General features: G+C 42.5%; 1 long non-coding RNA gene across 1 annotated transcript; it reads right to left on the reverse strand.

The window, feature by feature from the left end:
• Nucleotides 1–4,679: 4,679 nt before the first annotated feature.
• LOC146368943 (uncharacterized) lies at nucleotides 4,680–5,907 on the reverse strand. The gene is made up of 2 exons (XR_014797453.1): nucleotides 5,594–5,907; nucleotides 4,680–5,078 (listed from the first exon to the last, which is right to left on the reverse strand). It is a non-coding gene; the product is annotated as an uncharacterized LOC146368943 (long non-coding RNA).
• Between the last annotated feature and the right edge of the window lie 18,068 nt (nucleotides 5,908–23,975).

Here is a 23,975-nt window from a genome sequence, read left to right on the forward strand (position 1 = left end):
GGAGACTGCTGGTCTTCGCTGGATCGTTGTCTACCACGCGTCAGTGAGGGTCAAGCTAAGTCAGGCGTCCATTTGTGAATATTGTTATTCATTCTTGTTTGAAGTGTGAAGAAAGGAACTGCAGTCGTGTATGTGCAAAGTTGGAGAGCGAGCGATTCCCCCCTTTTGGATTTCCCCGGAGCCCCGTCCCTCACATTATTGTATATAGCACTGCCCTGCACTTCCTGTATATACACCTGGTGAACTCTGTGAATAAATCTTTGTGCTCAGCTTCAATGATTCAGCATGTCACCGACATCAAAGGTATGCTAAGATCTTATAATCCTAATGTCGCCCAGGTTCCATCTCCTCCTTTTCCCCCAAACACTGCCGCCGCCTGCCCACTTCCTCCTTCGCTGCTGGTAGAGCCCGGGACCACCCACTACCCACCCCCTCGCCCCTGTGGTGAGTTGGATAAAAGCAGGGATTTTCTCACCCAATCTGCTCACGTTTTCCACCAACAAAGTCAGACCTATTCTACAAACTGTGCTAAAATCTCCTGCATGGTAGAGTTATTGAGAGGGCGTGCTCTAAAGCCGACGTAGGCTGTCCTGAAGACTAACCCCGAGCTGTCTTATGAGGCGTTTTTGGCAAAATTTTGTGTTTTTGGTACGAGATCACATTCTGACACTCACTCTTGCCCTGATTGACTCCGGAGCCGAACTGAGTTTCATCGACCAAACACTAGCTAAGGAACTCGGCCTTCTGCTAATCACCTTGAATGCAGGCTCTTGAATGCAGGCCCTTGAATGCAGGCTCTTGAATGCAGGCCCTTGAATGCAGGCCCTTGAATGCAGGCTCTTCTCTCTCCTGCCTCTGCAGCCTGAGCCTTAACGCAGGCTCTTTTCTCTCCTGTCTCGAAACTCAGTCGTTGCAGCTTCTCTGTTCTGTCGGCCATCAGTGGCTCTGCACCATTGCAGCTCTTGCCTCTCGCATTTTTAGCCTTTACAGGCTCTCCGTTCTTTCGGGCATCAGCAGTCTATTCCCAGCTCGTCTCCTCTCTGTATCTTTCAGCATTCTCTGCCTTTTGCTCTCTGGTGGTCATCTATGGCCCCGAGCCTTAAACCAAGCTCTACCTCTCTCCTGGCCTTTGCCATCCCTCAGCCCTTTGCTGTCTCTGTTTCATTTCCCAGTTTCTTATCCTTCTCGGTTCTTATGCTTGTTCTGCCTTGCCTATGCCATGCATTACTCCATGTCGATGTAGGCCAGAACTCCTCTGGTGTAAGGTCGTTTTTCTTTGGGGTCCTGCTCTAATCCCTTTCACAGCTGTGGTTCAGTTCTGCCTAGACAGGCCATCAGAGTCTAACTGCCAAACATCTGTATTCTGTTCATCAATAAATCCTCTTCATGCTTTTTAATGGTCTTTCCTTATTGGAATACAGTTAGCATAATATCAATATAGACCCCCGAATTTTGATGCTACCATCTAAATTTTGTAGCATAATTCTACTTTTCGATCAACACTTTTGACATCAGTTGCAGTCAGTGGTTGGGAGAATGGACACATTTATCATAAATATGATACAAAGTAAAGCTGAAAACGAACCCAAAGAGACTTCAAAGTGATGGTGCTGTGACTCTATTGTAGAAACATGTACAGACAAACATGAAAGCCCCAATGTAGAGCTAGAGTCTCAGCAGCCTTGGATACATTCATATATACTGAACCCTAACATCACTGTCTTTGATAGTTTTGTGTTAGCATGCTGTTCAAGCTTGCAAAGAGTCGATGTTGTGTCAGCCTGTCTTGAATGCAGTTTGAACTTCACCATCGCACACTTGTCTTTTTATGCAATCAAATAAAAGTACATGTCTGCATCACCGATGACTGATTCATCAGTGTCCTCCTTGCACTGAGCAACACTCATCAAACCTCCTGGCGTCAAATCAAATCTTCTTTTGAGAGCGTCATTAACCGAAATCAGCTGACTGTAGGACACCAGTGCAGGACGAAAAAGTTCATTTGTCAAAACATTTACATGAAACTGTGACGCACAAATTTATGTCTCAGGATGGAGAGTAATAATTTTTATCACCTTTGATTTTTAATTTAACAGTAGTTACCTGATGGCTGTGTGTCAAAGGAGCTTGCAAAGAAAAGCGTCTGGACTTCTTTAAGTTACTTGAAGACGTTTCACCTCTCATCCGAGAAGCTTCTTCAGTTCTAAGGTCAAATGGTGGAGAGTCCCAGATACAAACCTAGTGGGAGTATCCCCCCACAGAGGGACAAAAGGACCCCCTGATGATCCTCTAATCGCCTGAGCCAAGGTGTGAAACTGGGTGTGGGTCCCAATCAGCCAGAGTTTCGGGTGTGTTCATTGTGAAACCTGGCCCCACCTTATCATGCGAATTCCTGAGGTCAGATGGCCCAGGATGTGAGTGGGCGTTAAGGCGTCTGGGAAGGGATCTCAAAACTGGATTATAGATGGCAGAGAGTTGGTGTCGTAAACCCCCGCCTCTGTTCAAAGATGGTCGCTCACAGTGGACATAGATGGCTTCTTTCACTCCTCTTTCAAACCATCTGTCCTCTCTGTCCAAAATGTGAACATTGGCATCCTCGAAAGAGTGTCCTTTATCCTTAAGATGCAGATGGACTGCTGAGTCTTGTCCTGTGGAGGTGGCTCTTCTGTGTTGTGCCATGCGCTTGTGAAGTGGCTGTTTGGTCTCTCCAATGTAGAGGTCTGGGCATTCCTCGCTGCACTGTACAGCAAACACCACATTGTTAAGTCTGTGTTTTGGCGTTTTGTCTTTCGGGTGAACCAGTTTTTGTCTGAGCGTGTTGCTGGGTCTGAAATGCACCGGGATGTCATGCTTGGAGAAAACTCTCCTAAGTTTTTCTGATACACCGGCTACATAGGGGATGACAATGTTGTTGCGTCTGTCCTTCTTATCCTCCCTCGCTGGTGTCTGGTCTTCTTTTCTGTGCCTCTTTGCTGACTTTAAGAACGCCCATTTAGGATAGCCGCACGTTTTGAGCGCTTCCTTTACATGTGTGTGTTCCTTCTTTTTTCCTTCAGGCTTAGAGGGAACATGTTCTGCCCGGTGGTGTAGGGTCCTAATTACTCCAAGTTTGTGTTCCAAAGGGTGATGGGAGTCAAAGAGGAGGTACTGGTCCGTGTGTGTGGGCTTCCGGTAAACTTCGATGTTGAGTTTGCCGTTCTCTTCAATGTGCACAGCGCAGTCCAGGAAAGGCAAACAGTCGTCCTTTGTGTCTTCCCTGGTGAACTTGATGTTTTTATCCACAGCGTTAATGTGCGCAGTGAAGGATTCCACTTCTTGTGTCTTGATTTTGACCCAGGTGTCGTCCACATATCTGTACCAGTGGCTACGCCTTAACGCCCACTCACATCCTGGGCCATCTGACCTCAGGAATTCGCATGATAAGGTGGGGCCAGGTTTCACAATGAACACACCCGAAACTCTGGCTGATTGGGACCCACACCCAGTTTCACACCTTGGCTCAGGCGATTAGAAGATCATCAGGGGGTCCTTTTGTCCCTCTGTGGGGGGATACTCCCACTAGGTTTATATCTGGGACTCTCCACCATTTGACCTTAGAACTGAAGAAGCTTCTCGGATGAGAGGTGAAACGACTTCAAGTAAACTTAAAGAAGTCCAGACGCTTTTCTTTGCAAGCTCCTTTGACTACGATGACCTGGATGACTGAGAACCTTCACAGACCTGATGGCTGTGTATTTGGCATTTATTTAGGTTTAAGACCATACCTGTAAATCTAATGATTCATTTCAACCTCTTCAGTGTTTTGTGTTGATGCTTTTTTTAAAAACTCGCACTAAATGCATAAATGCTCACATACTCATTTGCAAGCAGACAGATGAAACCTCATATTTAACCCAGTACCACTGAGCTCAGTACATTGATCTTTCTGGTACATAATTCGGTTTAACTTTCAAATTCTTCAGTTCAAGTAAGAACATTTTATCACTTAGTTGTGATAATGGACAAACTGGGATAGCTTGTCCTCAGATTTAAGACGTTGTTCCATTTTTGGACTGGACAGACTGCCTGACTCCACTGGTAGATGAGAAAGTGCTGGGTCAGGCCGGGCCACCCCAAACTCTCATCAATAGGCTGTGGTGCGTCAGCCAAGCAGCAGTAAGACAGGATGGCTGTCGCTGCCTCACTGATTAAAACAGAGGATATGCTAAGAGGACAGCAGGATCCCTTACACGGTTCCTCTGTTTCCCTCTGACTTCTCTGTCCTCCGTCTCTCACCCAAATGAAAAAGTGCAGACTGGATGCGATCACATTTCCTATAATATCAATACTATCAGCTTTGTGGCCGTGCTGTGATCCTGTCACACGTGGCCTTGTAACCTTGTTCTACATACAAAGCTCTTACTGGAAACACAGATGAAGAAGTATAATAACGAATAAATATAATACTTAATCTTATTATAAGCAAGGATCGCTTCTTTCATGCTACATTGGCCGAGGGTTGGAAATCACACAGTTCTGATATGGTGTCTAGATCAAAGTTTGAGTGAATGCCCATTGCTTAAGAGCTTCTCGACAGGCAACAACTAACTTAATTTTAAAGTATAATGTAACACCTGCTTAGTATAGTAGGGTTAAACTTATAGACTAGATTCGAGAGGAGTACAATAAATTTGAGAGAATTGAGTGTTGAACAGCCGGCAGATTTATTACAATGTTACAGTGGTGCAATAACCCAATGTAAACAGCATAGAAAATTAACAGAAGATCAACAGAGAAGAGCGCTCTTTTGAAAATAACAACAAAATAAAATAAAATAAGTAGTCTCTTTAGACCTGACTCCTGATGAGCAGGATATTGGGAGTTCAACTGTTTCCCAGAGAAACAATCCGTATGAAGTAAGCAGTTTTTGCTCTTGCTTATCTGAAATCCTGCGATTCGAAGTAATTCAGACTGTAGCTCTACTCCTGCATCCAGAACAGCTGGCCACACTGCTTTTGGATTCGCCAAGAGTTTTCACAGGGTCTGGCTCGCCATCCATATCCAGAACCACTTCAGATCCAGGATCACAAAAAACCAGTCTGCACATACAGTACAGAGCAATAAACAAAATAGTTCTTAACAGTTTTTCTAAATAAAATTAGATCTCATAAAGTTTTCAAAATCAAGTACACTGTTGTTTTAACATTGTTCTGTCTCTATGAATTCCATTTGTATTGCTTTACAGCATTACAATCAATTGTATTTATATACCCCTTTTTAAGGCATATGTAATCACATCATGAAATGTTTGTAACGTAAGTAGTTTTAAATAACTTATTTACATGAATTAACCTATAACTGAAATGACAAAGTGCAGAAAAGGCACTGGACAACATTTATGGCTAAAAGAAAAGTGCATCCTCCATTAGTTTTGCGCATTTGTGAAGATGCCCAATCAAATAGACAACAAAATAAAATACGACATTCCATTTCACACACAATTCAAGTACTCCGACTGGTTTTAGCTTTTTTTTTAGACAATACAGAATTCGCACTGTTGCAGTGTAAAATTAGCATAAGTTTTCCTGCTAACTTATCATCTCTAGTAACTCACCGGAATTCCCAAGAAACAAATACACGCTCTGCCTGGTTTTGGTCAGAGTAAAACACATAAAGGCCTCTGAAAAGTACATAACTTTAAGTTAGAGACTGTTGAAAATACTTTATAACACTTATTTTATACCGAAAGACTCACTGTGTAGCTTGTTAATTGCTCTCCGGTGTCTTGCTCCGTTTTGCCTAGCTTAATGCAGCAACGTGCTTTTGTTGCATTCACTGAACTACGGAAAATCAAAGTGTGTTCAAGGGGTGTCGGAAATAATAATACCAGGTAAAAACAAGAAAATACTAGTAACCATGTCTATAGGGGTTACAATAAGATTCAGAGTAAAGTGCTGTAATGGATATTTGCTATAAAGCTGCATTTCAATGAGTAAAACACTCGAGACTAACTCAGTCGCTCTTGTGTTGTTTCATAGCAACTGATGAGAATCATTAATCTGCACTATAGAAACTGAGCTGTTATTTCAATAACCAACAATGAGTATGCTTTGTTAAACTAATTTCATCATTTTATTATGGAATTAGGTAACATAGTATAAAGCCAAATAAAAATTTTCCAAATTTATTATAAAGTTATCTTATTATTTGTTTTGTATCTGATCTACAAAGTAAATTATGTTGGTGCTTTGTTTTATGAACGTCTCATTTTATCTTTCTGATGTAGATATTACTGATAACAGGTGATCAAACTTGCAAGAAACTGAATGTCAAAATAACAATTAAATACATCAATAAATCGATACAGATACTCATCAGTTACAGCTGATGTCAACATGCTTAAATGATTGCATCATACATCACTGCAGGACCCTTTTTGATCTCTGGCCCACTTTAGCTCCTGTTTCTTTGAGCTCCTCCCAAAATAGTCCAATCAGAAACTCACCCGTGGGTGATGGGCCATTTAAAATGACTCATTTTTATCTTTTTAGATACTGGCAGCTACCAGTTATCAGCCTAATTAGTAGGTTTGTTCAAAAACCCGATAACATAATGTGAAGAATTAAATTTTTTTTCTTAAGAATTGACAATTGGGTCTGTGCATTATACTATGTAGCATGATTTCAGGAAAGATCACATTGTTGTTGTTGACATGTTTTGGGCATAAGATACACTATGGCAAACCTCATATCACAAAACAAGCGGCCCAGGGCTGATATCAAGTAAGTCTGATCCCAAAGGGATTTCTAAGGACTAATTCAAATTTTAAAGACTATCAAAATCACAAAATAGCTATAAAACTAGCATTTGTATAATACTGTTGCGATATAATGTGACAGACATAAGCATCAGAGAGCTAGGATTTATTCTTTTTTAGGAACATAAAATTAGCTTGAATCAATAGATTTCAATCAATAGTCCACAACAGCTAACGTTCGTCTCTGGAAAGATGTGGGAAGCAAACAGAAACAGGTGAAGCTGGACAAATGGGCATCATCACTAGGGCACATGTGTACATGGTTACTTTGGGATAAGCACTGTGGAAGCTAAGATTGCTGTCGTAAAAACAACCATAGTGAATTTCAAGGGAGATCAAAGCAGCATTGACAGTCAGAGCAATGGGCACAACAGTTAATGTTAATAGCATTAGATGGCTAATACACCACAAGGTCTTTCATGCAACTTGGCAACATTATCTCCAAACCATAGTATATATGTATGAGATCTCACTACTGTCACAGCTGAAACTCATTTCAATTCAATTTTATTTAAATAGCACTCAATCACAACAGTCACCTCAAGGTGCTTTATAATGTAAGGTCGACCCTACAATAATAGATACAGAGAAAAACCCAACAATCATATGACCCCCTATGAGCAGCACTTTGGCGACAGTGGGAAGGAAAAACTCCCTTTTAACAGGAAGAAACCTCCAGCAGAACCAGGCTCAGGGAGGGGCGGCCATCTGCTGCGACCGGTTGGGGTGAGAGAAGGAAGACAGGATAAAGACATGCTGTGGAAGAGAGACAGAGGTTAATAACAGATATGGTTCAATGCAGAGAGGTCTGTTAACACATAGTGAGTGAGAAAGGTGACTGGAAAGGAAAAACTCAATGCATCATGGGAATCCCCGGCAGCCTACGTCTATTGCAGCATAACTAAGGGAGGATTCAGGGTCACCTGGTCCAGCCCTAACTATATGCTTTAGCTAAAAGGAAAGTTTTAAGCCTAATCTTGAAAGTAGAGATAGTTTCTGTCTCCTGAATCCAAACTGGAAGCTGGTTCCACAGAAGAGGGGCCTGAAAACTGAAGGCTCTGCCTCCCATTCTACTTTTAAATACTCTAGGAACAACAAGTAGGCCTGCAGTGTGAGAGCGAAGTGCTCTAATAGGGTGATATGGTACTACAAGGTCATTAAGATAAGATGGGGCCTGATTATTTAAGACCTTGTATGTGAGGAGCAGGATTTTGAATTCTGGATTTAACAGGAAGCCAATGAAGGGAAGCCAAAACAGGAGAAATCTGCTCTCTTTCTAGTCCCTGTCAGGACTCTTGCTGCAGCATTTTGGATTAACTGAAGGCTTTTCAGTGAGTTTTTTGGACATCCTGATAATAATGAATTACAGTCGTCCAGCCTGGAAGTAATAAATGCATGAACTAGTTTTTCAGCGTCACTCTGAGACAGGATATTTCTAACTTTAGAGATGTTGCACAAATGGAAGAAAGCAGTCCTACATATTTGTTTAATATGTGCGTTGAAGGACATGTCCTGGTCAAAAATGACTCCAAGGTTCCTCACAGCGTTACTGGAGGCCAAGGTAATGCCATCCAGAGGAAGAATCTGCTCTCTTTCTTTTGTTTGTTTCAAAGTTAGGTGGATACAACTGGAAGCTGTTTGCTGATGAACTCACCAATGTGCAGTTAGCCATCACATATTTGCTTCCTAAGGCTGAATCTCTGTTGTCGCTGAATCATTGCACTTACTGCACTAGTGTTGTTCGGCTGCATGTTTTGTGTTGTTTCTCTGGACCACTGGAACATTTTTGCCAAGACTAACAAGTTCTCCTCTGTGCAGACTTCCTCAGCGGGTTCAGAGGATCCCTGTGAGGTAAGGACAACGTTACGTGACTGTGGATTTATCAGGGTTAAACTCTATGAATATCTCTCCCAAGCCAACCACTAGCTCTGTTCTTTTACAACTGCCGAACTCATTTCCACTATGAACCTGTTGAACTTTCATTATTGTGCCGGCCTCCTTCAGCACAGCAGCTGTACTTTCACAGTCATCTGGTAACTGTTCTCTCCTACACAGTGCCTGTCTTATCTCCTTCCTCAAGTACTGTATGTTCAACATTCTTCCTTCTTCAACTTGCACCACTTAATCATTGCCTCTGCCTTCACCTGCTTCCTCTTCTTGATGTCCAAACTCATCCTTCAGACTGCCGTCAGCTGCTGTTACCTGCACTCTACCCTGCCCCCCTTTGCAGACTCTTCCAGACTGCATTGTAAGCTACCTGTGAGCACCTTCCTCTCCTATTATACATCACCCAATTTTCATTGCTCTTTTATGAAATATGTGTTCTCTATAGCAATTTCCATCCTTGTTGTAAAATCTGCTACCATCTGGCCTTCTTAATTTCTCTCCTACCTAACACTTCATTACCTCTGTTCCTTCAAGTACATTTTTACTGAAATATGTTCCAGTCACTCTCTCTCTCCTGCCTCAGGACACTCCACCACATCCTCCAGTTTACTCCTCGATTCCTCTCTCTCTCTCTCTGTCTTTCTTCTTCTTAAAAACTAAAAAACTACACGTGTCATAGCTGCAATATTTCTGTAAAACCCTAAAATGTTATGTACATCAAGGGCAAGACAAAATGAAGCATATTACCAGTGTGCAGGTTGTATAGCAAGTTGCAAGTTTCACTTCAGAAATGTCAAATTTCATGCTGTGTTTACTGCCATCATCAGGCTTGTGTCACTCTATGCAATGACTATTCGGCTCTTTAAGTAAAATGGTAATGCACTGGTTCTTTCACTTTTCTACTCCGATCACTCAAAATGCTTTAGACATCTTGCCTTATTCACCCAAGCCCTTTTTTCTATGTTTCTATGACCTCCTCGACCTTCTACAGCCAACCCATCAAAGAAAGTTTACACACAGCATCATGATTTCTCATCATATTCATATTTATGACTCCACAATTCTTCTAGCAACTTGATATTAAATGTTTTCAGTGCCCATAACGATTAACTATTGAACCCTCTCTTATGGGAATGTTTGAAATGGCAGAAGGTCATATATTCAGATTTCCAGTAAGCATTTTATTTCAGTAAACACTTAATCCATACGTGGATTTGGATTTCTATAGCTCTGGGGAAACTGAGAACTTTAAAATATAACTGTCTCACGTGACGACTACTACATGCTGGTTCTGGACACAGTTTCTGGAAGTATCCTCACTTGCAGAGCAGTCGTTTTACCGACCACTTTAAGACTAAAAGTGTCAGAAAAAGAAATACTACCAAGTACCATGGTATTTCTGATTTTAGGTCTTTACTTTTCCTCAACTGAAAATCTTGTATTTACTCTTTGACTAGAGACAAGCTGGGTGACTTTATTCTGCAGCTGCTCTGATCTCAAATAATAATGAAACCACAGTTTCAGTTAAATCCTTTTCTAATATATGTTAAGATTCCAAATAGATGGAAAAGAGAGTTTCTACTGTTTATAATATTTATAATGCAGAAATAAATTAGTGCTGCTATGAAGTTGAAAATTCCTGCTGCTGCTGAACCTATCTGTGCCTGTAGGTGATAAAATGTGAATCTATCATGTAAAATCTTCTTCAGTACATCGCCTGTACGAAGGTCAGGCAGTAATTGTTGATAACTGAAGCAGAGTGTTGATATAAGAAAACAATGGCAACAAAATCTCACCTTAGAGGGCCCTTCACTCTTAAAACTTCTGACCCACAGCCAACAATCGAAATTGCCAACACACAACATACACACATCCATGTGTGCGTAGATCAGAAAAGGTCAGATGCAGCACTTCCCCAAACCTTTTGTGTGTGTGGGGGGGGGGGCTGCTTTGCCACTGGGAGAGCCGCATGTTGAGGGACTGACAGAATTATGAGGATTCTGCCAGCAGAGAGGTGTGTAACCTTTACTCTCTTGGCCTTGAGGAGTACCACCCTTCTCACCTTAACATTGTTTTAAAGGCCATGTGTACTATTTACACGCTACATTTACCCTTTAGGTTACTGTCTTCTCAGCTGGAGCTATGAACAGCATTTTTATAAGCAACCTGAGAGCCCATATGAAACAGATTAGATGATATATAGTTAAGCATGCTGAAGTACCAAAAAGGAGGAAGGAAAAAAACAACCTTTAAATCAATATGGTGTGATTGAGCATTGTTATTGTCTGTATCTGAGTAAAGACATGCTTGACAGACATTGATATTTATTGAGTCAAAACAACTTTCATTCAGTATGAGTTCAGTTCTGCTGCTGCGTGACTTTTACAAACGCACAGCTAATTACAGTACAACGGAGCATCCCACTGAATTTCTATATGTATAAAAATTGCCCTCTCACTCCTGCAGACGGTCTATCCTTCAAGCTGAGGTCCTCTACCAGAGGCCTGGGAGCTTCAGGACCCTGCAGTATCCTAGCTGTTCCCAGGACTGCGCTCTTCTGTACTAGTACTCCGATTATCACTGGGCCCACTGTTACCTTCACCCTCCACATCTTCTCCAGCTTCTCGTGTTCCTTCTTCCTGATGTTGCTGTCATTGGGAACCGCTACATCGATCACTACGGCCGTCTTCTTCTGTTTGTCTACCACCACTATGTCCGGTTGGTTAGCCATCACCATTTTGTCCGTCTGTATCTGGAAGTCCCACAGGATCTTAGCTCGGTCGTTCTGAACTCTTTGGTTCATCACACAGGATCTTTGTACACCGTCGAGTAGGTGAAAGTTCCACAGTGTGTGGCATCAACTGTCAAACTTGGAGGAGGAAGTGTGGTCTGGGGCTGTTTGCTGGATCCAGGGTCGGTGACTGGTACAGAATGAGAGGCTCCCTAAACCAAAGCAGCTACCACAACATTCTGCAGCACCATGCAGGACCTTCTGGTATGGACCTAGTTGGTCAGGGCTTCGTCCTACAGCAAGATAATGATCCAAAACATAAGACAAAGCTGTGCCAGAACTACCTCAGGAAAAAAGAACAAGATGGTGAGCTTGAAAACACGGAGTGTCCAGCACAGTCTCCAGACTTAAACCCCATCGAGCTGATTTGGGATGAACTGGACAGAAGAGTGAAAGCAAAGCAGCTACAAGGTCCACATTCATGGAACTTCTGCTACAGATATGGGAGAAGATTTGATTTCTGTTGTAGACAGAAGCCACGGCTGTGTTCAGCTGTTATATCTATGAATTGATAAAAAAAAAAAAGAAATAATGGAATCAATTTATAACTCAGTTGCTTATTTGTACTATACTTTAATTTCAGAGTGCAATGAGACATTAAGCTGTGTAACTTTCAACTTTGTGTGTGTGAGAGTGTGTGATTATTTTTGTCCCCAGTAGGAAGTATATTTCTTAGCTGTAATGCATATGTCGTCCAGACTGGCTTGAATTGGCCTATTTCATGAACTTTGTAACACAGATAAAGGGAATTTCTGACAATTCAATTCAATTTTATTTATATAGCGCCAAATCACAACAAAGGTCGCCTCAAGGCGCTTTATATTGTACAGTAGATCCTACAATAATAGATACAGAGAAAATCCCAACAATCATATGACCCCCTATGAGCAAGCACTTTGGCGACAGTGGGGAGGAAAAACTCCCTTTTAACAGGAAGAAACCTCCAGCAGAACCAGGCTCAGGGAGGGGCGGGGCCATCTGCTGTGATTGGTTGGGGTGAGAGAAGGAAGACAGGATAAAGACATGCTGTGGAAGAGAGACAGAGATTAATAACAGATATGGTTCAGTGCAGAGAGGTTTGTTAACACATAGTGAGTGAGAAAGGTGACTGGAAAGGAAAAACTCAATGCATCATGGGAATCCCCGGCAGCCTACGTCTATTGCAGCATAACTAAGGGAGGATTCAGGGTCACCTGGTCCAGCCCTAACTATATGCTTTAGCAAAAAGGAAAGTTTGAAGCCTAATCTTGAAAGTAGAGATAGTGTCTGTCTCCTGAATCCAAACTGGAAGCTGGTTCCACAGAAGAGGGGCCTGAAAACTGAAGGCTCTGCCTCCCATTCTACTTTTAAATACTCTAGGAACAACAAGTAGGCCTGCAGAGCGAGAGCGAAGTGCTCTAATAGGGTGATATGGTACTACAAGGTCATTAAGATAAGATGGGGCCTGATTATTTAAGACCTTGTATGTGAGGAGCAGGATTTTGAATTCTGGATTTAACAGGAAGCCAAAACAGGAGAAATCTGCTCTCTCTTTCTAGTCCCTGTCAGGACTCTTGCTGCAGCATTTTGGATTAACTGAAGACTTTTCAGGGAGTTTTTAGGACTTCCTGATAATAATGAATTACAGTCGTCCAGCCTGGAAGTAATAAATGCATGAACTAGTTTTTCAGCGTCACTCTGAGACAGGATATTTCTAACTTTAGAGATGTTGCACAAATGGAAGAAAGCAGTCTTACATATTTAATATGTGCGTTGAAGGACATGTCCTGGTCAAAAATGACTCCAAGGTTCCTCACAGCGTTACTGGAGGCCAAGGTAATGCCATCCAGAGTATGAATCTGCTTAGATACCATATTTCTAAGATTTTCAGGGCCGAGTACAATAACCTCAGTTTGATCTGAATTAAGAAGCAGAAAGTTAGCGGCCATCCAGGTCTTTATGTCTTTAAGACAAATGGTAGCTCTGCAACTGCTACTGATTATTATGGAGTTCTTTATAAATTTCTTGATTTTGTGTGGGTGTGTGACAAGGGAAATTTACAATCATACATTAAAAGAATTGCCCAAGTACTAAAGGATAAATGAATAATAATACATGAATATTTTTTAAAATATAAATCATAAAGCTAATTTTTGATGCAGTGAGATTTTGCTTCTGGGTTTGCCCCAGATAAGAGCATTTCCTTACATGATATCTTCAGGAAATTATCCACTTTACTCGTCATTACCGCTCTTTCCATGATCTTTAATGAATAGTAAAGCATGTTACATTACATCTTTTACAGACAGGCAAAGTCACGTCATGTCCTATCATACCAGCTCCAGATCAGAATACTTTATTTATCCCAAAGGAAATGATGTTGGTTACAGCTGCTCCAAGACAGTAACTATTTAAATCATACAATATGTTACAGAGTTTACAAATTTAAGAAATAGCACTAATATATACAAATCACTCCATTATACATATCAAGATTATGACAGAGATATTACAGATGGTCATTGATGGGCCACTGCTTTAGTTATATTGAAAGGTCAGTATCAGCAGAGTGATGAATGGCTTCAGCTCTAGTTTAGGTGGCCCTGCCGGTGGCTCTTTTGGAAGAGGAGCTGCATACAGAGTCCAATCCCATCTGTCTGCAGCAGAGTTGAGAGTCAATGCTGGTGCCACAAACAGTCATCCGTGACATTTGCAGTCGGCTATGAGACACAAATCATCCTGTGGGGAATTAGGAGTGTTTTGCATGATTTAATCGATCAAGAGTAGAAAACGAAAAATATCCACAAGGTATAATTATGGGTGTCGTGATTTTCTGTTACCGCATCCAGAATTCACTCAAGTGGGAGAGGGGAGGGGGGTAAACTTAAAGTCTCTCTGCCCATAATGAAACATGAACGATCACGTAGGATGGTCCCAGCTCACACCATGCCCCGAGCCAGTGCCATAGGCAAGGCATTCCTCTGCCTGCTTTCCGTACAACATCCCTCTAGCCAAGAGCCTTTGCCTTTTCAAGTGTGTTACAGAGTGGAAATGTTGAATATGAGCAGGAAGGAGGATTGCACAAACAGATACATGAATCATGGGAGGGGATACACACACCTAATTTAAGAAAAGCTTGGTATTTCATTTATTGCCTATTTTATACTGAGCATATATCACACGTTAACAATTCAACAAATTCTCCTCTCTGACACATTAGATCCAACACGTAGGGGTACATTTTCACATTCATTTTTTTCCTAAAGTATCTTTGCTAACATTAGATCTCAACTTTCTTTTAGTGCCCTCGGGGCTTTTAATTCATAATTTAATCATTAATTCCTCCAAGGTGACAGAGGACTTACACCAGTCTGCGCTTTGCTTTGGTAATGTAATTAGCCATTAAACAGACACTGAGACATTTTAAAGGTGACATGATCTATCTATGTCAGACTTCATCACATCCACCCTCAAGGCGTTCAATCAAATGAGGATATGTCCAAGTCAAATTATACAGATTACCAGTGTAATCACGGGCAGTGTGGTGGTGGCAGTGCTGTCAATCAGCAGTCTGTAATAAAGGCTGTCATCAGGTGGTTATATTAATCTCCAGTTGCTCTTAGAGCACATGAGAACTGAATAAACAGTGCAGCTGTTAATTAAAGCTGTGACATTATATCATAAATACGAGAAACCTAGTTGGGATGAAATAAGCATCATGTAATTATCATAACTAGATTTAATTTCATGCTTTGCAGAAAATGAATTGAAAATGGTGGAAGGTGTGTGTGTGTGTGTGTGTGTGTGTGTGTGTGTGTGTGTGTGTGTGTGTGTGTGTGTGTGTGTGTGTGTGTGTGTGTGTGTGGTCAGGGCCATTACAGTTTACTGAGCTTGTAGCCATCCTCTACCAGTGCTAACAGACAGGAGCCAAATCCAATTTCACCTCTCGTGTCACACGTCCGTCCACTCAGTCATCCTTCAGACTTCTGTCACCCTCTTCATCATCATCCTCACTGCAAATTTACCCATTGTGAATGAGCGGGGATCTCTAGGATGCCCGGGGAGGCACCTGGCAGGCCAGCATCTCCTGGTTTGTCACTTTACCTACAGATGCTCGATTTATTCACCTACACTTCAACGTCAAGGTCTTTGTCTGTGAGTTTAATACACTTTTTAAATGACCACGAGGGTATGTAAATGTGTCAGTATTATAGCTGTTTTTAAAAAAAACTTACCACATTTTGTTTAATTCAGACAAATGATGAGCTTAACCACAAACAGTGAGCAAGAGAAAATGCTCAGATGAAGGCTGATTGCTGATTTGCTTGTGGAGGGGTTAGGCTTCTATGAAGTAGGTTCACAGGTGTGAACAAGCCAAACATCTAAGGAGGCTTTGAAGTACTCCTCAAGGAACCCCAATAATGGCAAGTGGGAGAGGACCACATGAAGAACAGACACGGTGGTCACACTGAGCCAAGAGGTGAAATTTCCTTCCTGTATTGCAGGAGCAAAGGATTAAATTCAATTTTATTTATACACCAAATCACAACAACAGTCACTTCAAGGTGCTTTATATTGTAAGGTAGACCCTGCAATAATACATGCAGAGAAACCCAACAATCATATGACCCCCTATGAGCAGCACTTTGGCGACAGTGGGAAGGAAAAACTCCCTTTTAACAGGAAGAAACCTCCAGCAGAACCAGGCTCAGGGAGGGGCGGGGCCATCTGCTGTGATTGGTTGGGGTGAGAGAAGGAAGACAGGACAAAGACATGCTGTGGAAGAGAGACAGAGGTTAATAACGGATATGATTCAGTGCAGAGAGGTCTGTTAATACATAGTGAGTGAAGAAGAAACACCCAATGCATCATGGGAATCCCCCAGCAGTCTACACCTATTGCAGCATAACTAAGGGAGGATTCAGGGTCACCTGGTCCAGCCCTAACTATATGCTTTAGCAAAAAGGAAAGTTTGAAGCCTAATCTTAACCTCCTATTACCTGCGTCCACATATGAAGACATCACATTTTGGGTTATTTAGACCAAAATACTCAATTTTGCTCTACAAGGGCCTGATATCCACTTTCGAGGACGTTATACTGCTACTGTTCTATCGAAATTTTAAATGAATATCCTCCTATGTGGCTCTCATTTTTCTTAGAAACAAAAATTAAGTAAAAAAATATATATATCTGGTAATTCTTTGTTTTTCCATTCATCAGGTCCCAATCAGCCCAAATATCAAAGAGAAATTAAAAATGCTGTGGAAGAGTTCAGGTCTTAGGAGGTTAAAAGTAGAGATAGTGTCTGTCTGCTGAATCCAAACTGGAAGCTGGTTCCACAGAAGAGGGGCCTGAAAACTGAAGGCTCTGCCTCCCATTCTGACACATCATTGCCAGATGTTTCTACAACTTAACTGGAGTCGACCTGTGAGCACAGTAAATTTATCTGTAAGTGGAAGGTTTGAAACCACCAGGACTCTTCCTACAGCCAACTCTGAGAAGTTGGGATAGAAGGGCCTTTTCATACTCGACCACCTGTTTGACCCGCTGCCCTGTGGTCGGGGCCTCAAGTGAATCAGGTCCCACACCTCCAGACTCACCAACAGCTTCTTCCTCTTGGCCATTTGGACTATTAGCAAACACTATCCCCCCCCAACCACCCCACCAATCTGAGCCATGGTCTGAGTAATGGTCAGATGGTCATTCACAGTGGACATACATGGCTTATTTCACTCCTCTTCCAAACTATCTGTCTACTCGGTCCAAAATGTGTCCTTGATCCAACACAGCTGATTTAAATGGCTAAATGACCTCCTCAGCGTGTCTTGAAGTTCTCCAGAGGCTGGTAATGAACTAATCATGTGATTCAGGTGTGCTGACCCAAGGTGAGATCTCAAACCTGCAGGACACCGGCCCTCAAGCCTGGAGTTGGACACCCCTGTACAGCTGAGTCTTGTTGTCTTTCTCCTCAGTGTGCACGGCACAGTCCAGGAATGGCAAACAGTTATCCTTTGTGTCTTCCCTGTTGAATGTTTCTATCCACTGAGCTGATGTGAGCAGTGAAGGACTCTACTTCTTGGGTTTCGACTTGTCATTATGGGGATATTGTGTGTGAAATTTTCAGGTGAAAAATGAATTTTATCAATTTTTGGATAAGGCTGTGGAAAGGTTCTGAATAAAATGTGGAACAAGGGCTGTGAACACTTTTTGCACTGTATGAATAAGAATTTAATGATGTCAGATCAAATATAATCATTGAGGACAAAGTCTTGTTTTTGTTTGTTTGTTTTCTGTTGAGTTTTTTGTTATTTGCAAAAGTAATGATCAATTTAATTCCCAATGTCCGTTAAAATCAATCAAAAACTTGTTAATAATTAGAATATTTGTAAAAATGACAACTCATGTTTATGTTTTTATTTTCTGTTTTTGCGAGCCTGCAATTTGTTTTTTATTGTGTCGTATTAATCTCCCCTGAAGACGCATTCTCGGAGGAGCCGAACAGATGGAAATCTAGGAGTGTCCTGGAAAAATTCATCATGAAAAATCCATCCGACACCTGTGTAATTTGCCTAATCATCTTTTCCTAATAAGCTCCCTCTATTAATTATGCACGACTTCTACAATGCAGTCAAGATAAAAGTAAATCTGATGACTTAATACCCTTCAAAATAATTACCCACATCCTCCCCTCTTTCACTCTCTCACAGACACCTCCCTCCTCCCATTAGCCCACCACACACCCATCTCTGGGACAGCTTTTGATACCCCAACCCCCACCCTGATTATACCCCCACCCCCCACACCAGCCTTCTCCTTCCTTATTAGACAAAAGGAAATATCACATGTAACGTGTTGTTTGCTTCAGTGTAGAATTCACTACAAAATAAAACTGACTCCAAATCCCAGGATGCTTTAGTCAGCACAAACATTCATCTGCACTTTTGTTTTTTAAATTTGGGATTAAGATGTTCATTTTCCAATTTCTAATTTCTAATGTGTTTTTTGGACTTTTAATTTCTGTTTGTAATTAATAATTAATTACAAATTAATGTGCAGTTTTATTCTTAGTTTGCTTACTGTGAAGTTGTTTTTTATTCTTTGTATTTATCTCTTTTTTACTGGTGTTGATTGTTTAATATTAGCTTGGAGGTTGTTCTCCCCCAACCAGATCCTCAGGGAGCCACAGAAACAGGGGAGACATGATTAGACGATCGTTATCAGCTGTGCCAAGCAGCCTCCACTGGCTCTGCCCTGAACCCACTGCACTCAACCTGGGAAGGTTTCTCGGAGCCATTTCTAAACGACAGCAGATTCCAGATCATCAGTTCAAACAATTGTCCATTTTGCCAAGTTATGTTTTAATTTCCAGTTTTCACCCTCAAATGGGAGGAAACTGGTGAGGGTGCTCAGGAACAACTCTGCAACCACCAAGCTTGAAACAGCCAGAACATCACAGTCCATTTCTGTTTATCTTTACCAGCAGTTTAAGGCACCTGGAAGACAATTGAGTACTGTTGCTGGTTTCTCTAACTTCACGTTTCTCAACACAGATACGTCAGACATGTGAATTTCCCTTTGAGATCAATAAAGCCATTCCTGGCCCGCTCTTGCCGCGCACCCTGTTTGTTATGTTGATGCAGGCTGCTGCTGTCTTAATTTAACTTCATTAAAATAGCTGCTAAGCAGAGTAAGAAGATGTCTTCAAGTGTCACAATTAAAAATCAATTCAGCAGAACAAAGGAGTTGGCTTTTTAAGTCTAAAAATTCTTTTTGCTAAAACATGAAACCCACTTTACAATCAGAGTCTAACAAATATTTCAAAGTCTCTCTTAGAGGTACATAGTATGCAAACTGATCTGTTCTATTCTCACTTTGTTCTAAAAGTTGGGCTCCACATAGTTGAACATGTGTATAACGAACTGTGTTCTGGAGTATGTTGTCCTCACTGGCCCTTTATGACATGCAGAAAACAGCCTGGATCCCTTGACCGCCTTACAAAGCTCATCAGATAATGTTGTTTCAGTTTTTAGGAGTGTAGTGAGCTTATTCAGAGTATATGACTGACCCAACTCGTGTATTTTTTTAAATTTCCTCTACAATGGTCAGGATGGCAGAAGCAGGTCGCAATGAAATACATAACCCCTCAGTGACTTCACTGACTTGGCACAGAAATCAAAAAGGAACATTGTCTTTAGCTGTTCCTGGTGTTTGTTTCACAGTAAAGCTAGCTAAAACCTTCAACCTGCTGCATTAGCATGAACTTTCCAGAAAACTAAACAGGCAAAGCCTGTGACAGAGGAACGCTTTCAACGCAACAAGAAAACTGACCAAGCGAACTATGGTTACAGTTGATATACGTTTCATGTCTAATGATATACTTACATTGAAATAGAAGGTTGTTGGTTCAGTGCAGGGTGCTGCTGGGGTCCCTTGCTGAGCTGAGTCAGTCTGGACCAGTGTTGCCAACTCCTCAGTAAGGAAAGTCACTATTGGTTGTCCTAAAAGTCGCTAGAAGTCGCCAAATGACGAAGACGAATGAATGAAGAGACATAAAGTGAGCTAAAAACGTCCTAAATGCATTTAGAGTTTATTTAGAACTACAAATTAAATTTCTTTTAGCAATTATTGTTTTTTTTAATGTCACAATTCCAACCCTGCTCCTTCATCCGGTCCTAGACCGGCAAAAGTGACTCAAAATAGGCACTCTGGTGGAGTTACTCTGTGTGTGTGTGTTTATAAGTAGTATTAAACCTTGTGACCCACAAAACAACATAACAGTAAAAGAAGAACCGACTGCGTTACAGTCAGTACGGGAGCAGCGGCTTTGCTCATCTGCGATTCATTTGCAGTTTGGATGCAAAGGTGTGAACATCTCCTGCCCTGATAGCAGCGGGGGGATGACTATCCTCCGCCCGTGAGCGCTTTGGCATGGGCGAGGTGCCCACGGCAGCACCCGCTGCTTGTCTGTATCTGGAAGTCCCACAGGATCTTAGCTCGGTCATTCTCCATCACCCCTGGGGGCGTCTCCCATTTTGACCTCGGGACTTCCAGGTTATACTCGGCACAGATGTTCCTGTACACTATGCCGGCCACTTGGTTATGGCGTTCCATGTATGCCCTGCCTGCTAGCATCTTGCACCCTGCTGTTATGTGCTGGATTGTCTCTGGAGCATCTTTACACAGCCTGCACCTGGGGTCTGGCCTGGTGTGATAGACCCCAGCCTCTGCGGATCTTGTGCTCAGAGCTTGTTTTTGTGCTGCCATGATTAGTGCCTCTGTGCTGTCTTTCAGTCCAGCTTTGTCCAGCCACTGGTAGGATTTCTGGATATCAGCCACCTCCTCTATCTGCCCCTGGTACATACCGTGCAGGGGCCTGTCCTTCCATGATGGTTCCTCCTCTCCCTCCTCTTTCTTGGGTTTCTGCTGCCTGAGGTATTCACTGAGCCCTCGGTCAGTTGGGGCCATCTTCCTGATGTATTCATGGATGTTCCTTGTCTCATCATGGACTGTTGTGCTGACACTCACCAGTCCCCGGCCCCCTTCCTTCTACTTAGTGTACAGCCTCAGGGTGCTGGACTTGGGGTGAAGCCCTCCATGCATGGTCAGGAGTTTCCTGGTCTTGATGTCAGTGGCTTCTATCTCCTCCTTTGGCCAGCCTATTACCCCAGCAGGGTACCTGATCACGGGCAGGGCGTAGGTGTTGATAGCCCGGATCTTGTTCTTACCGTTCAGCTGACTCCTCAGGACTTGCCTGAACCCTCTGCAGGTACTTGGTGGTTGCAGCTTTCCTAGCGGCCTCTTCATGGTTCCCATTAAAAGGACCTGTGGGATCCCCAGGTACTTGTAACTGTCCTCTATGTCTGCAATGTTACCTTCTGGTAGTTTGATCCCCTCAGTTCTGACTACCTTCCCTCTTTGTTACCATCCGACTACACTTCTCCAGCCCGAACGACATCCCGATGTCATTGCTGTATATCCTGGTGGTGTGGATCAGTGAATCGATGTCTCGTTCACTCTTGGCATACAGCTTGATGTCATCCATGTACAGGAGGTGGCTGACAACTGCTCCACTCCATAGTCGGTATCCGTAGCCAGTCTTGTCAATTATCTCACTGAGGGGGTTCAGGCCTATGCAGAACAGCAGTGGGGACAGAGCATCTCCTTGGTAGATCCCGCACTTGATGGTGACTTGTGCTATGGGCTTGAGGTTGGCCTCCACTGTTGTCCGCCACATCCCCATTGAGTTCCTGATGAAGGTTCTCAGGGTCCTGTTGATCTTATATAGTTCTAGGCATTCCAGGATCCAGCTGTGGGGCATTGAGTCATAGGCCTTCTTGTAATCAATCCAGGCAGTGCACAGGTTGGTCAGTCTGGTCCTGCAGTCTCGGCTGACTGCTTGGTCTGCGTAGGTGTTTTGCACCTCTGGTATTCTTGCCCATCCCTTTCTGTGCCCCGCTCATGTATTGACCCATGTGCCTGTTCATCTTAGCCGCTATGATGCCTGACAGGAGCTTCCACGTGGCAGGTTATTGGTCGGTAGTTGGAGGGGACCGGTCCCTTCTGCAGGTCCTTGAGGATCAGGACTGTCCGGCCTTCGGTTAGTCATTCTGGGTGTCTCTCGTCAACTAGCAGCTGGTTCATTTGTGCCGCCTGGTGTGGAGTGCGTCCTTCTCCCATATGCTCTTCCAGTATTGTTCTGCCTCCAGCCTTGGTGGTGCTGTTCTCATATTGTTCCCCTGCCACTGAGAGTACACCTTGGTACCTTGGCTGGTTCCGTGGAGAACAGCTGGTTTATTCTCTTGCCTTCTATCTCTCTGGTGTACCTCCTCAAGCGGCTGGCCAAGGCTGTGTCGTTGCTTGGCAGTTTCCAAGGCCTCAGGTATGGACAGCTTCCTGTACTTCTTAGGGACCTTCCTCATCGCACCTTTCTGCAACTCCGATAGTTGGCTAACCTCCCTCCGTGCTACCTTGATCTTAGCCTCTAGCTTCCTTCTCCATGGAGGGTACTGCCCCTTGTGGCTGTTCAACTTGTAGCCAAGCATCTCACTGATCGCTGCTGCCGTATTGCAGATCAGCTTGTTAGTGTCGGTAAGCGTGGCTGTAGGTATCATCCGTAGTGCTGCATTAACATCATCTAGCAGACCTTCTGAGGGTACTTCACGTAATCTTGGTAACCGGCTACGGGGGGTCCAGGTTTCAAGCTTGGCCATGATCCTATCTTTTAGGTCAGTTCCTCTCACACTCAACGATCCTTCTCCTGTCGCACTTGGGGCTTGGTACCCAATCTCGGGTGAGGGTGATGATGATATCTCCCCCCGTGACCTGGCGTCCTGGCTCCCCCTTGCCGTAGCATTTATGTTGAACCTCGTCAATCTGTACCTGTGAGAGCAGTCCCTTCTTTCCAATGTTGGAACACTGAGCTACTAGTTGTTTCACCGTCATTGTGGATGTTGGGTATCAAAGCATCCATAGGTCCCTCATCCTATTCATGTAACCCCTTCCGCCGGGGTTACTTGCGTAGTAGCATTCCAACAACGCCCTGTTTTCGTCTCTTGCCCACCGATGCCTTCTTGTTCCAGTAGCCCACTTCTCGTCAGGGTGCCCTGGTTCCTCAACACCTGACGCGGACCTTGTTGATCCGGGTCCGAGCCGGCATGCCTTCATATTTATCTGTCTCGCTCATGTCTGCGGTAGGCTTGCTTAGCATAGGGGGTCTAGCCTTAGGACCCTTACTGGATACAGAACTTGCGATCCTCTGCTCCAAAGGCGTGTAGTCTAACCACTACGCTATCCAGCTGATATATATATATATATATATATATATATATATATATATATAGAGGTGATGGTTTAGACACGTCTCCAAAACGTGCATATAAATGTGACTTTTTAAAGAAACTGATTATTTTATTAACATTATTTCATTATTTTTTTGTATTTAATTTTGATCAATTAATTTTAATTTCAGCAGGTGGTATCACACTCAAACAGATTGAACACGGACTGAACAGTGGTAGATCCATGATTTAAACCTCGCTATGCCACAATTTTTTTTTTCCATTGTAATTAGCTGCGGTATACTTGGTGAGACTGTAGAACTTACAGAAATATACATATTTTTTTAATTTTTAGTAATTGATTGTATTTACTGTTAAGATAAAAAGTTTTATCAAACAGCCTGAGCTTGTTAACATTAAAACAATTTCACCCTAATTTTCACAATAATTCTAACAATGTTTTGACATTTTGTTAAAATTAAAAGTACAGTATGTTTTGAGTAGTCTAAGTAGCTTGGAAAGAAAAGCGTCTGGACTTCTTTAAGTTGCTTGAAGACGTTTCACATTAATATATTTTCAACATATTAGCAGTGTAAAAATAAAAGCAAAGCACCGTTTTTTAATTTACAGAAATTTAATATACATATTACAATCATTTACTCTTTTTGATTTAATGGTAATTTACCGTTGCCATTTTAGTTATTTACCGTAAGTGTTTTACGTACATTTCAGCGTTCCTGGAG

The sequence above is a fragment of the Perissodus microlepis genome, chromosome 17 (assembly GCF_051167445.1).
Source record: "Perissodus microlepis isolate ML-2025 ecotype Zambia chromosome 17, ASM5116744v1, whole genome shotgun sequence".
Classification (NCBI taxonomy): domain Eukaryota; kingdom Metazoa; phylum Chordata; class Actinopteri; order Cichliformes; family Cichlidae; genus Perissodus; species Perissodus microlepis.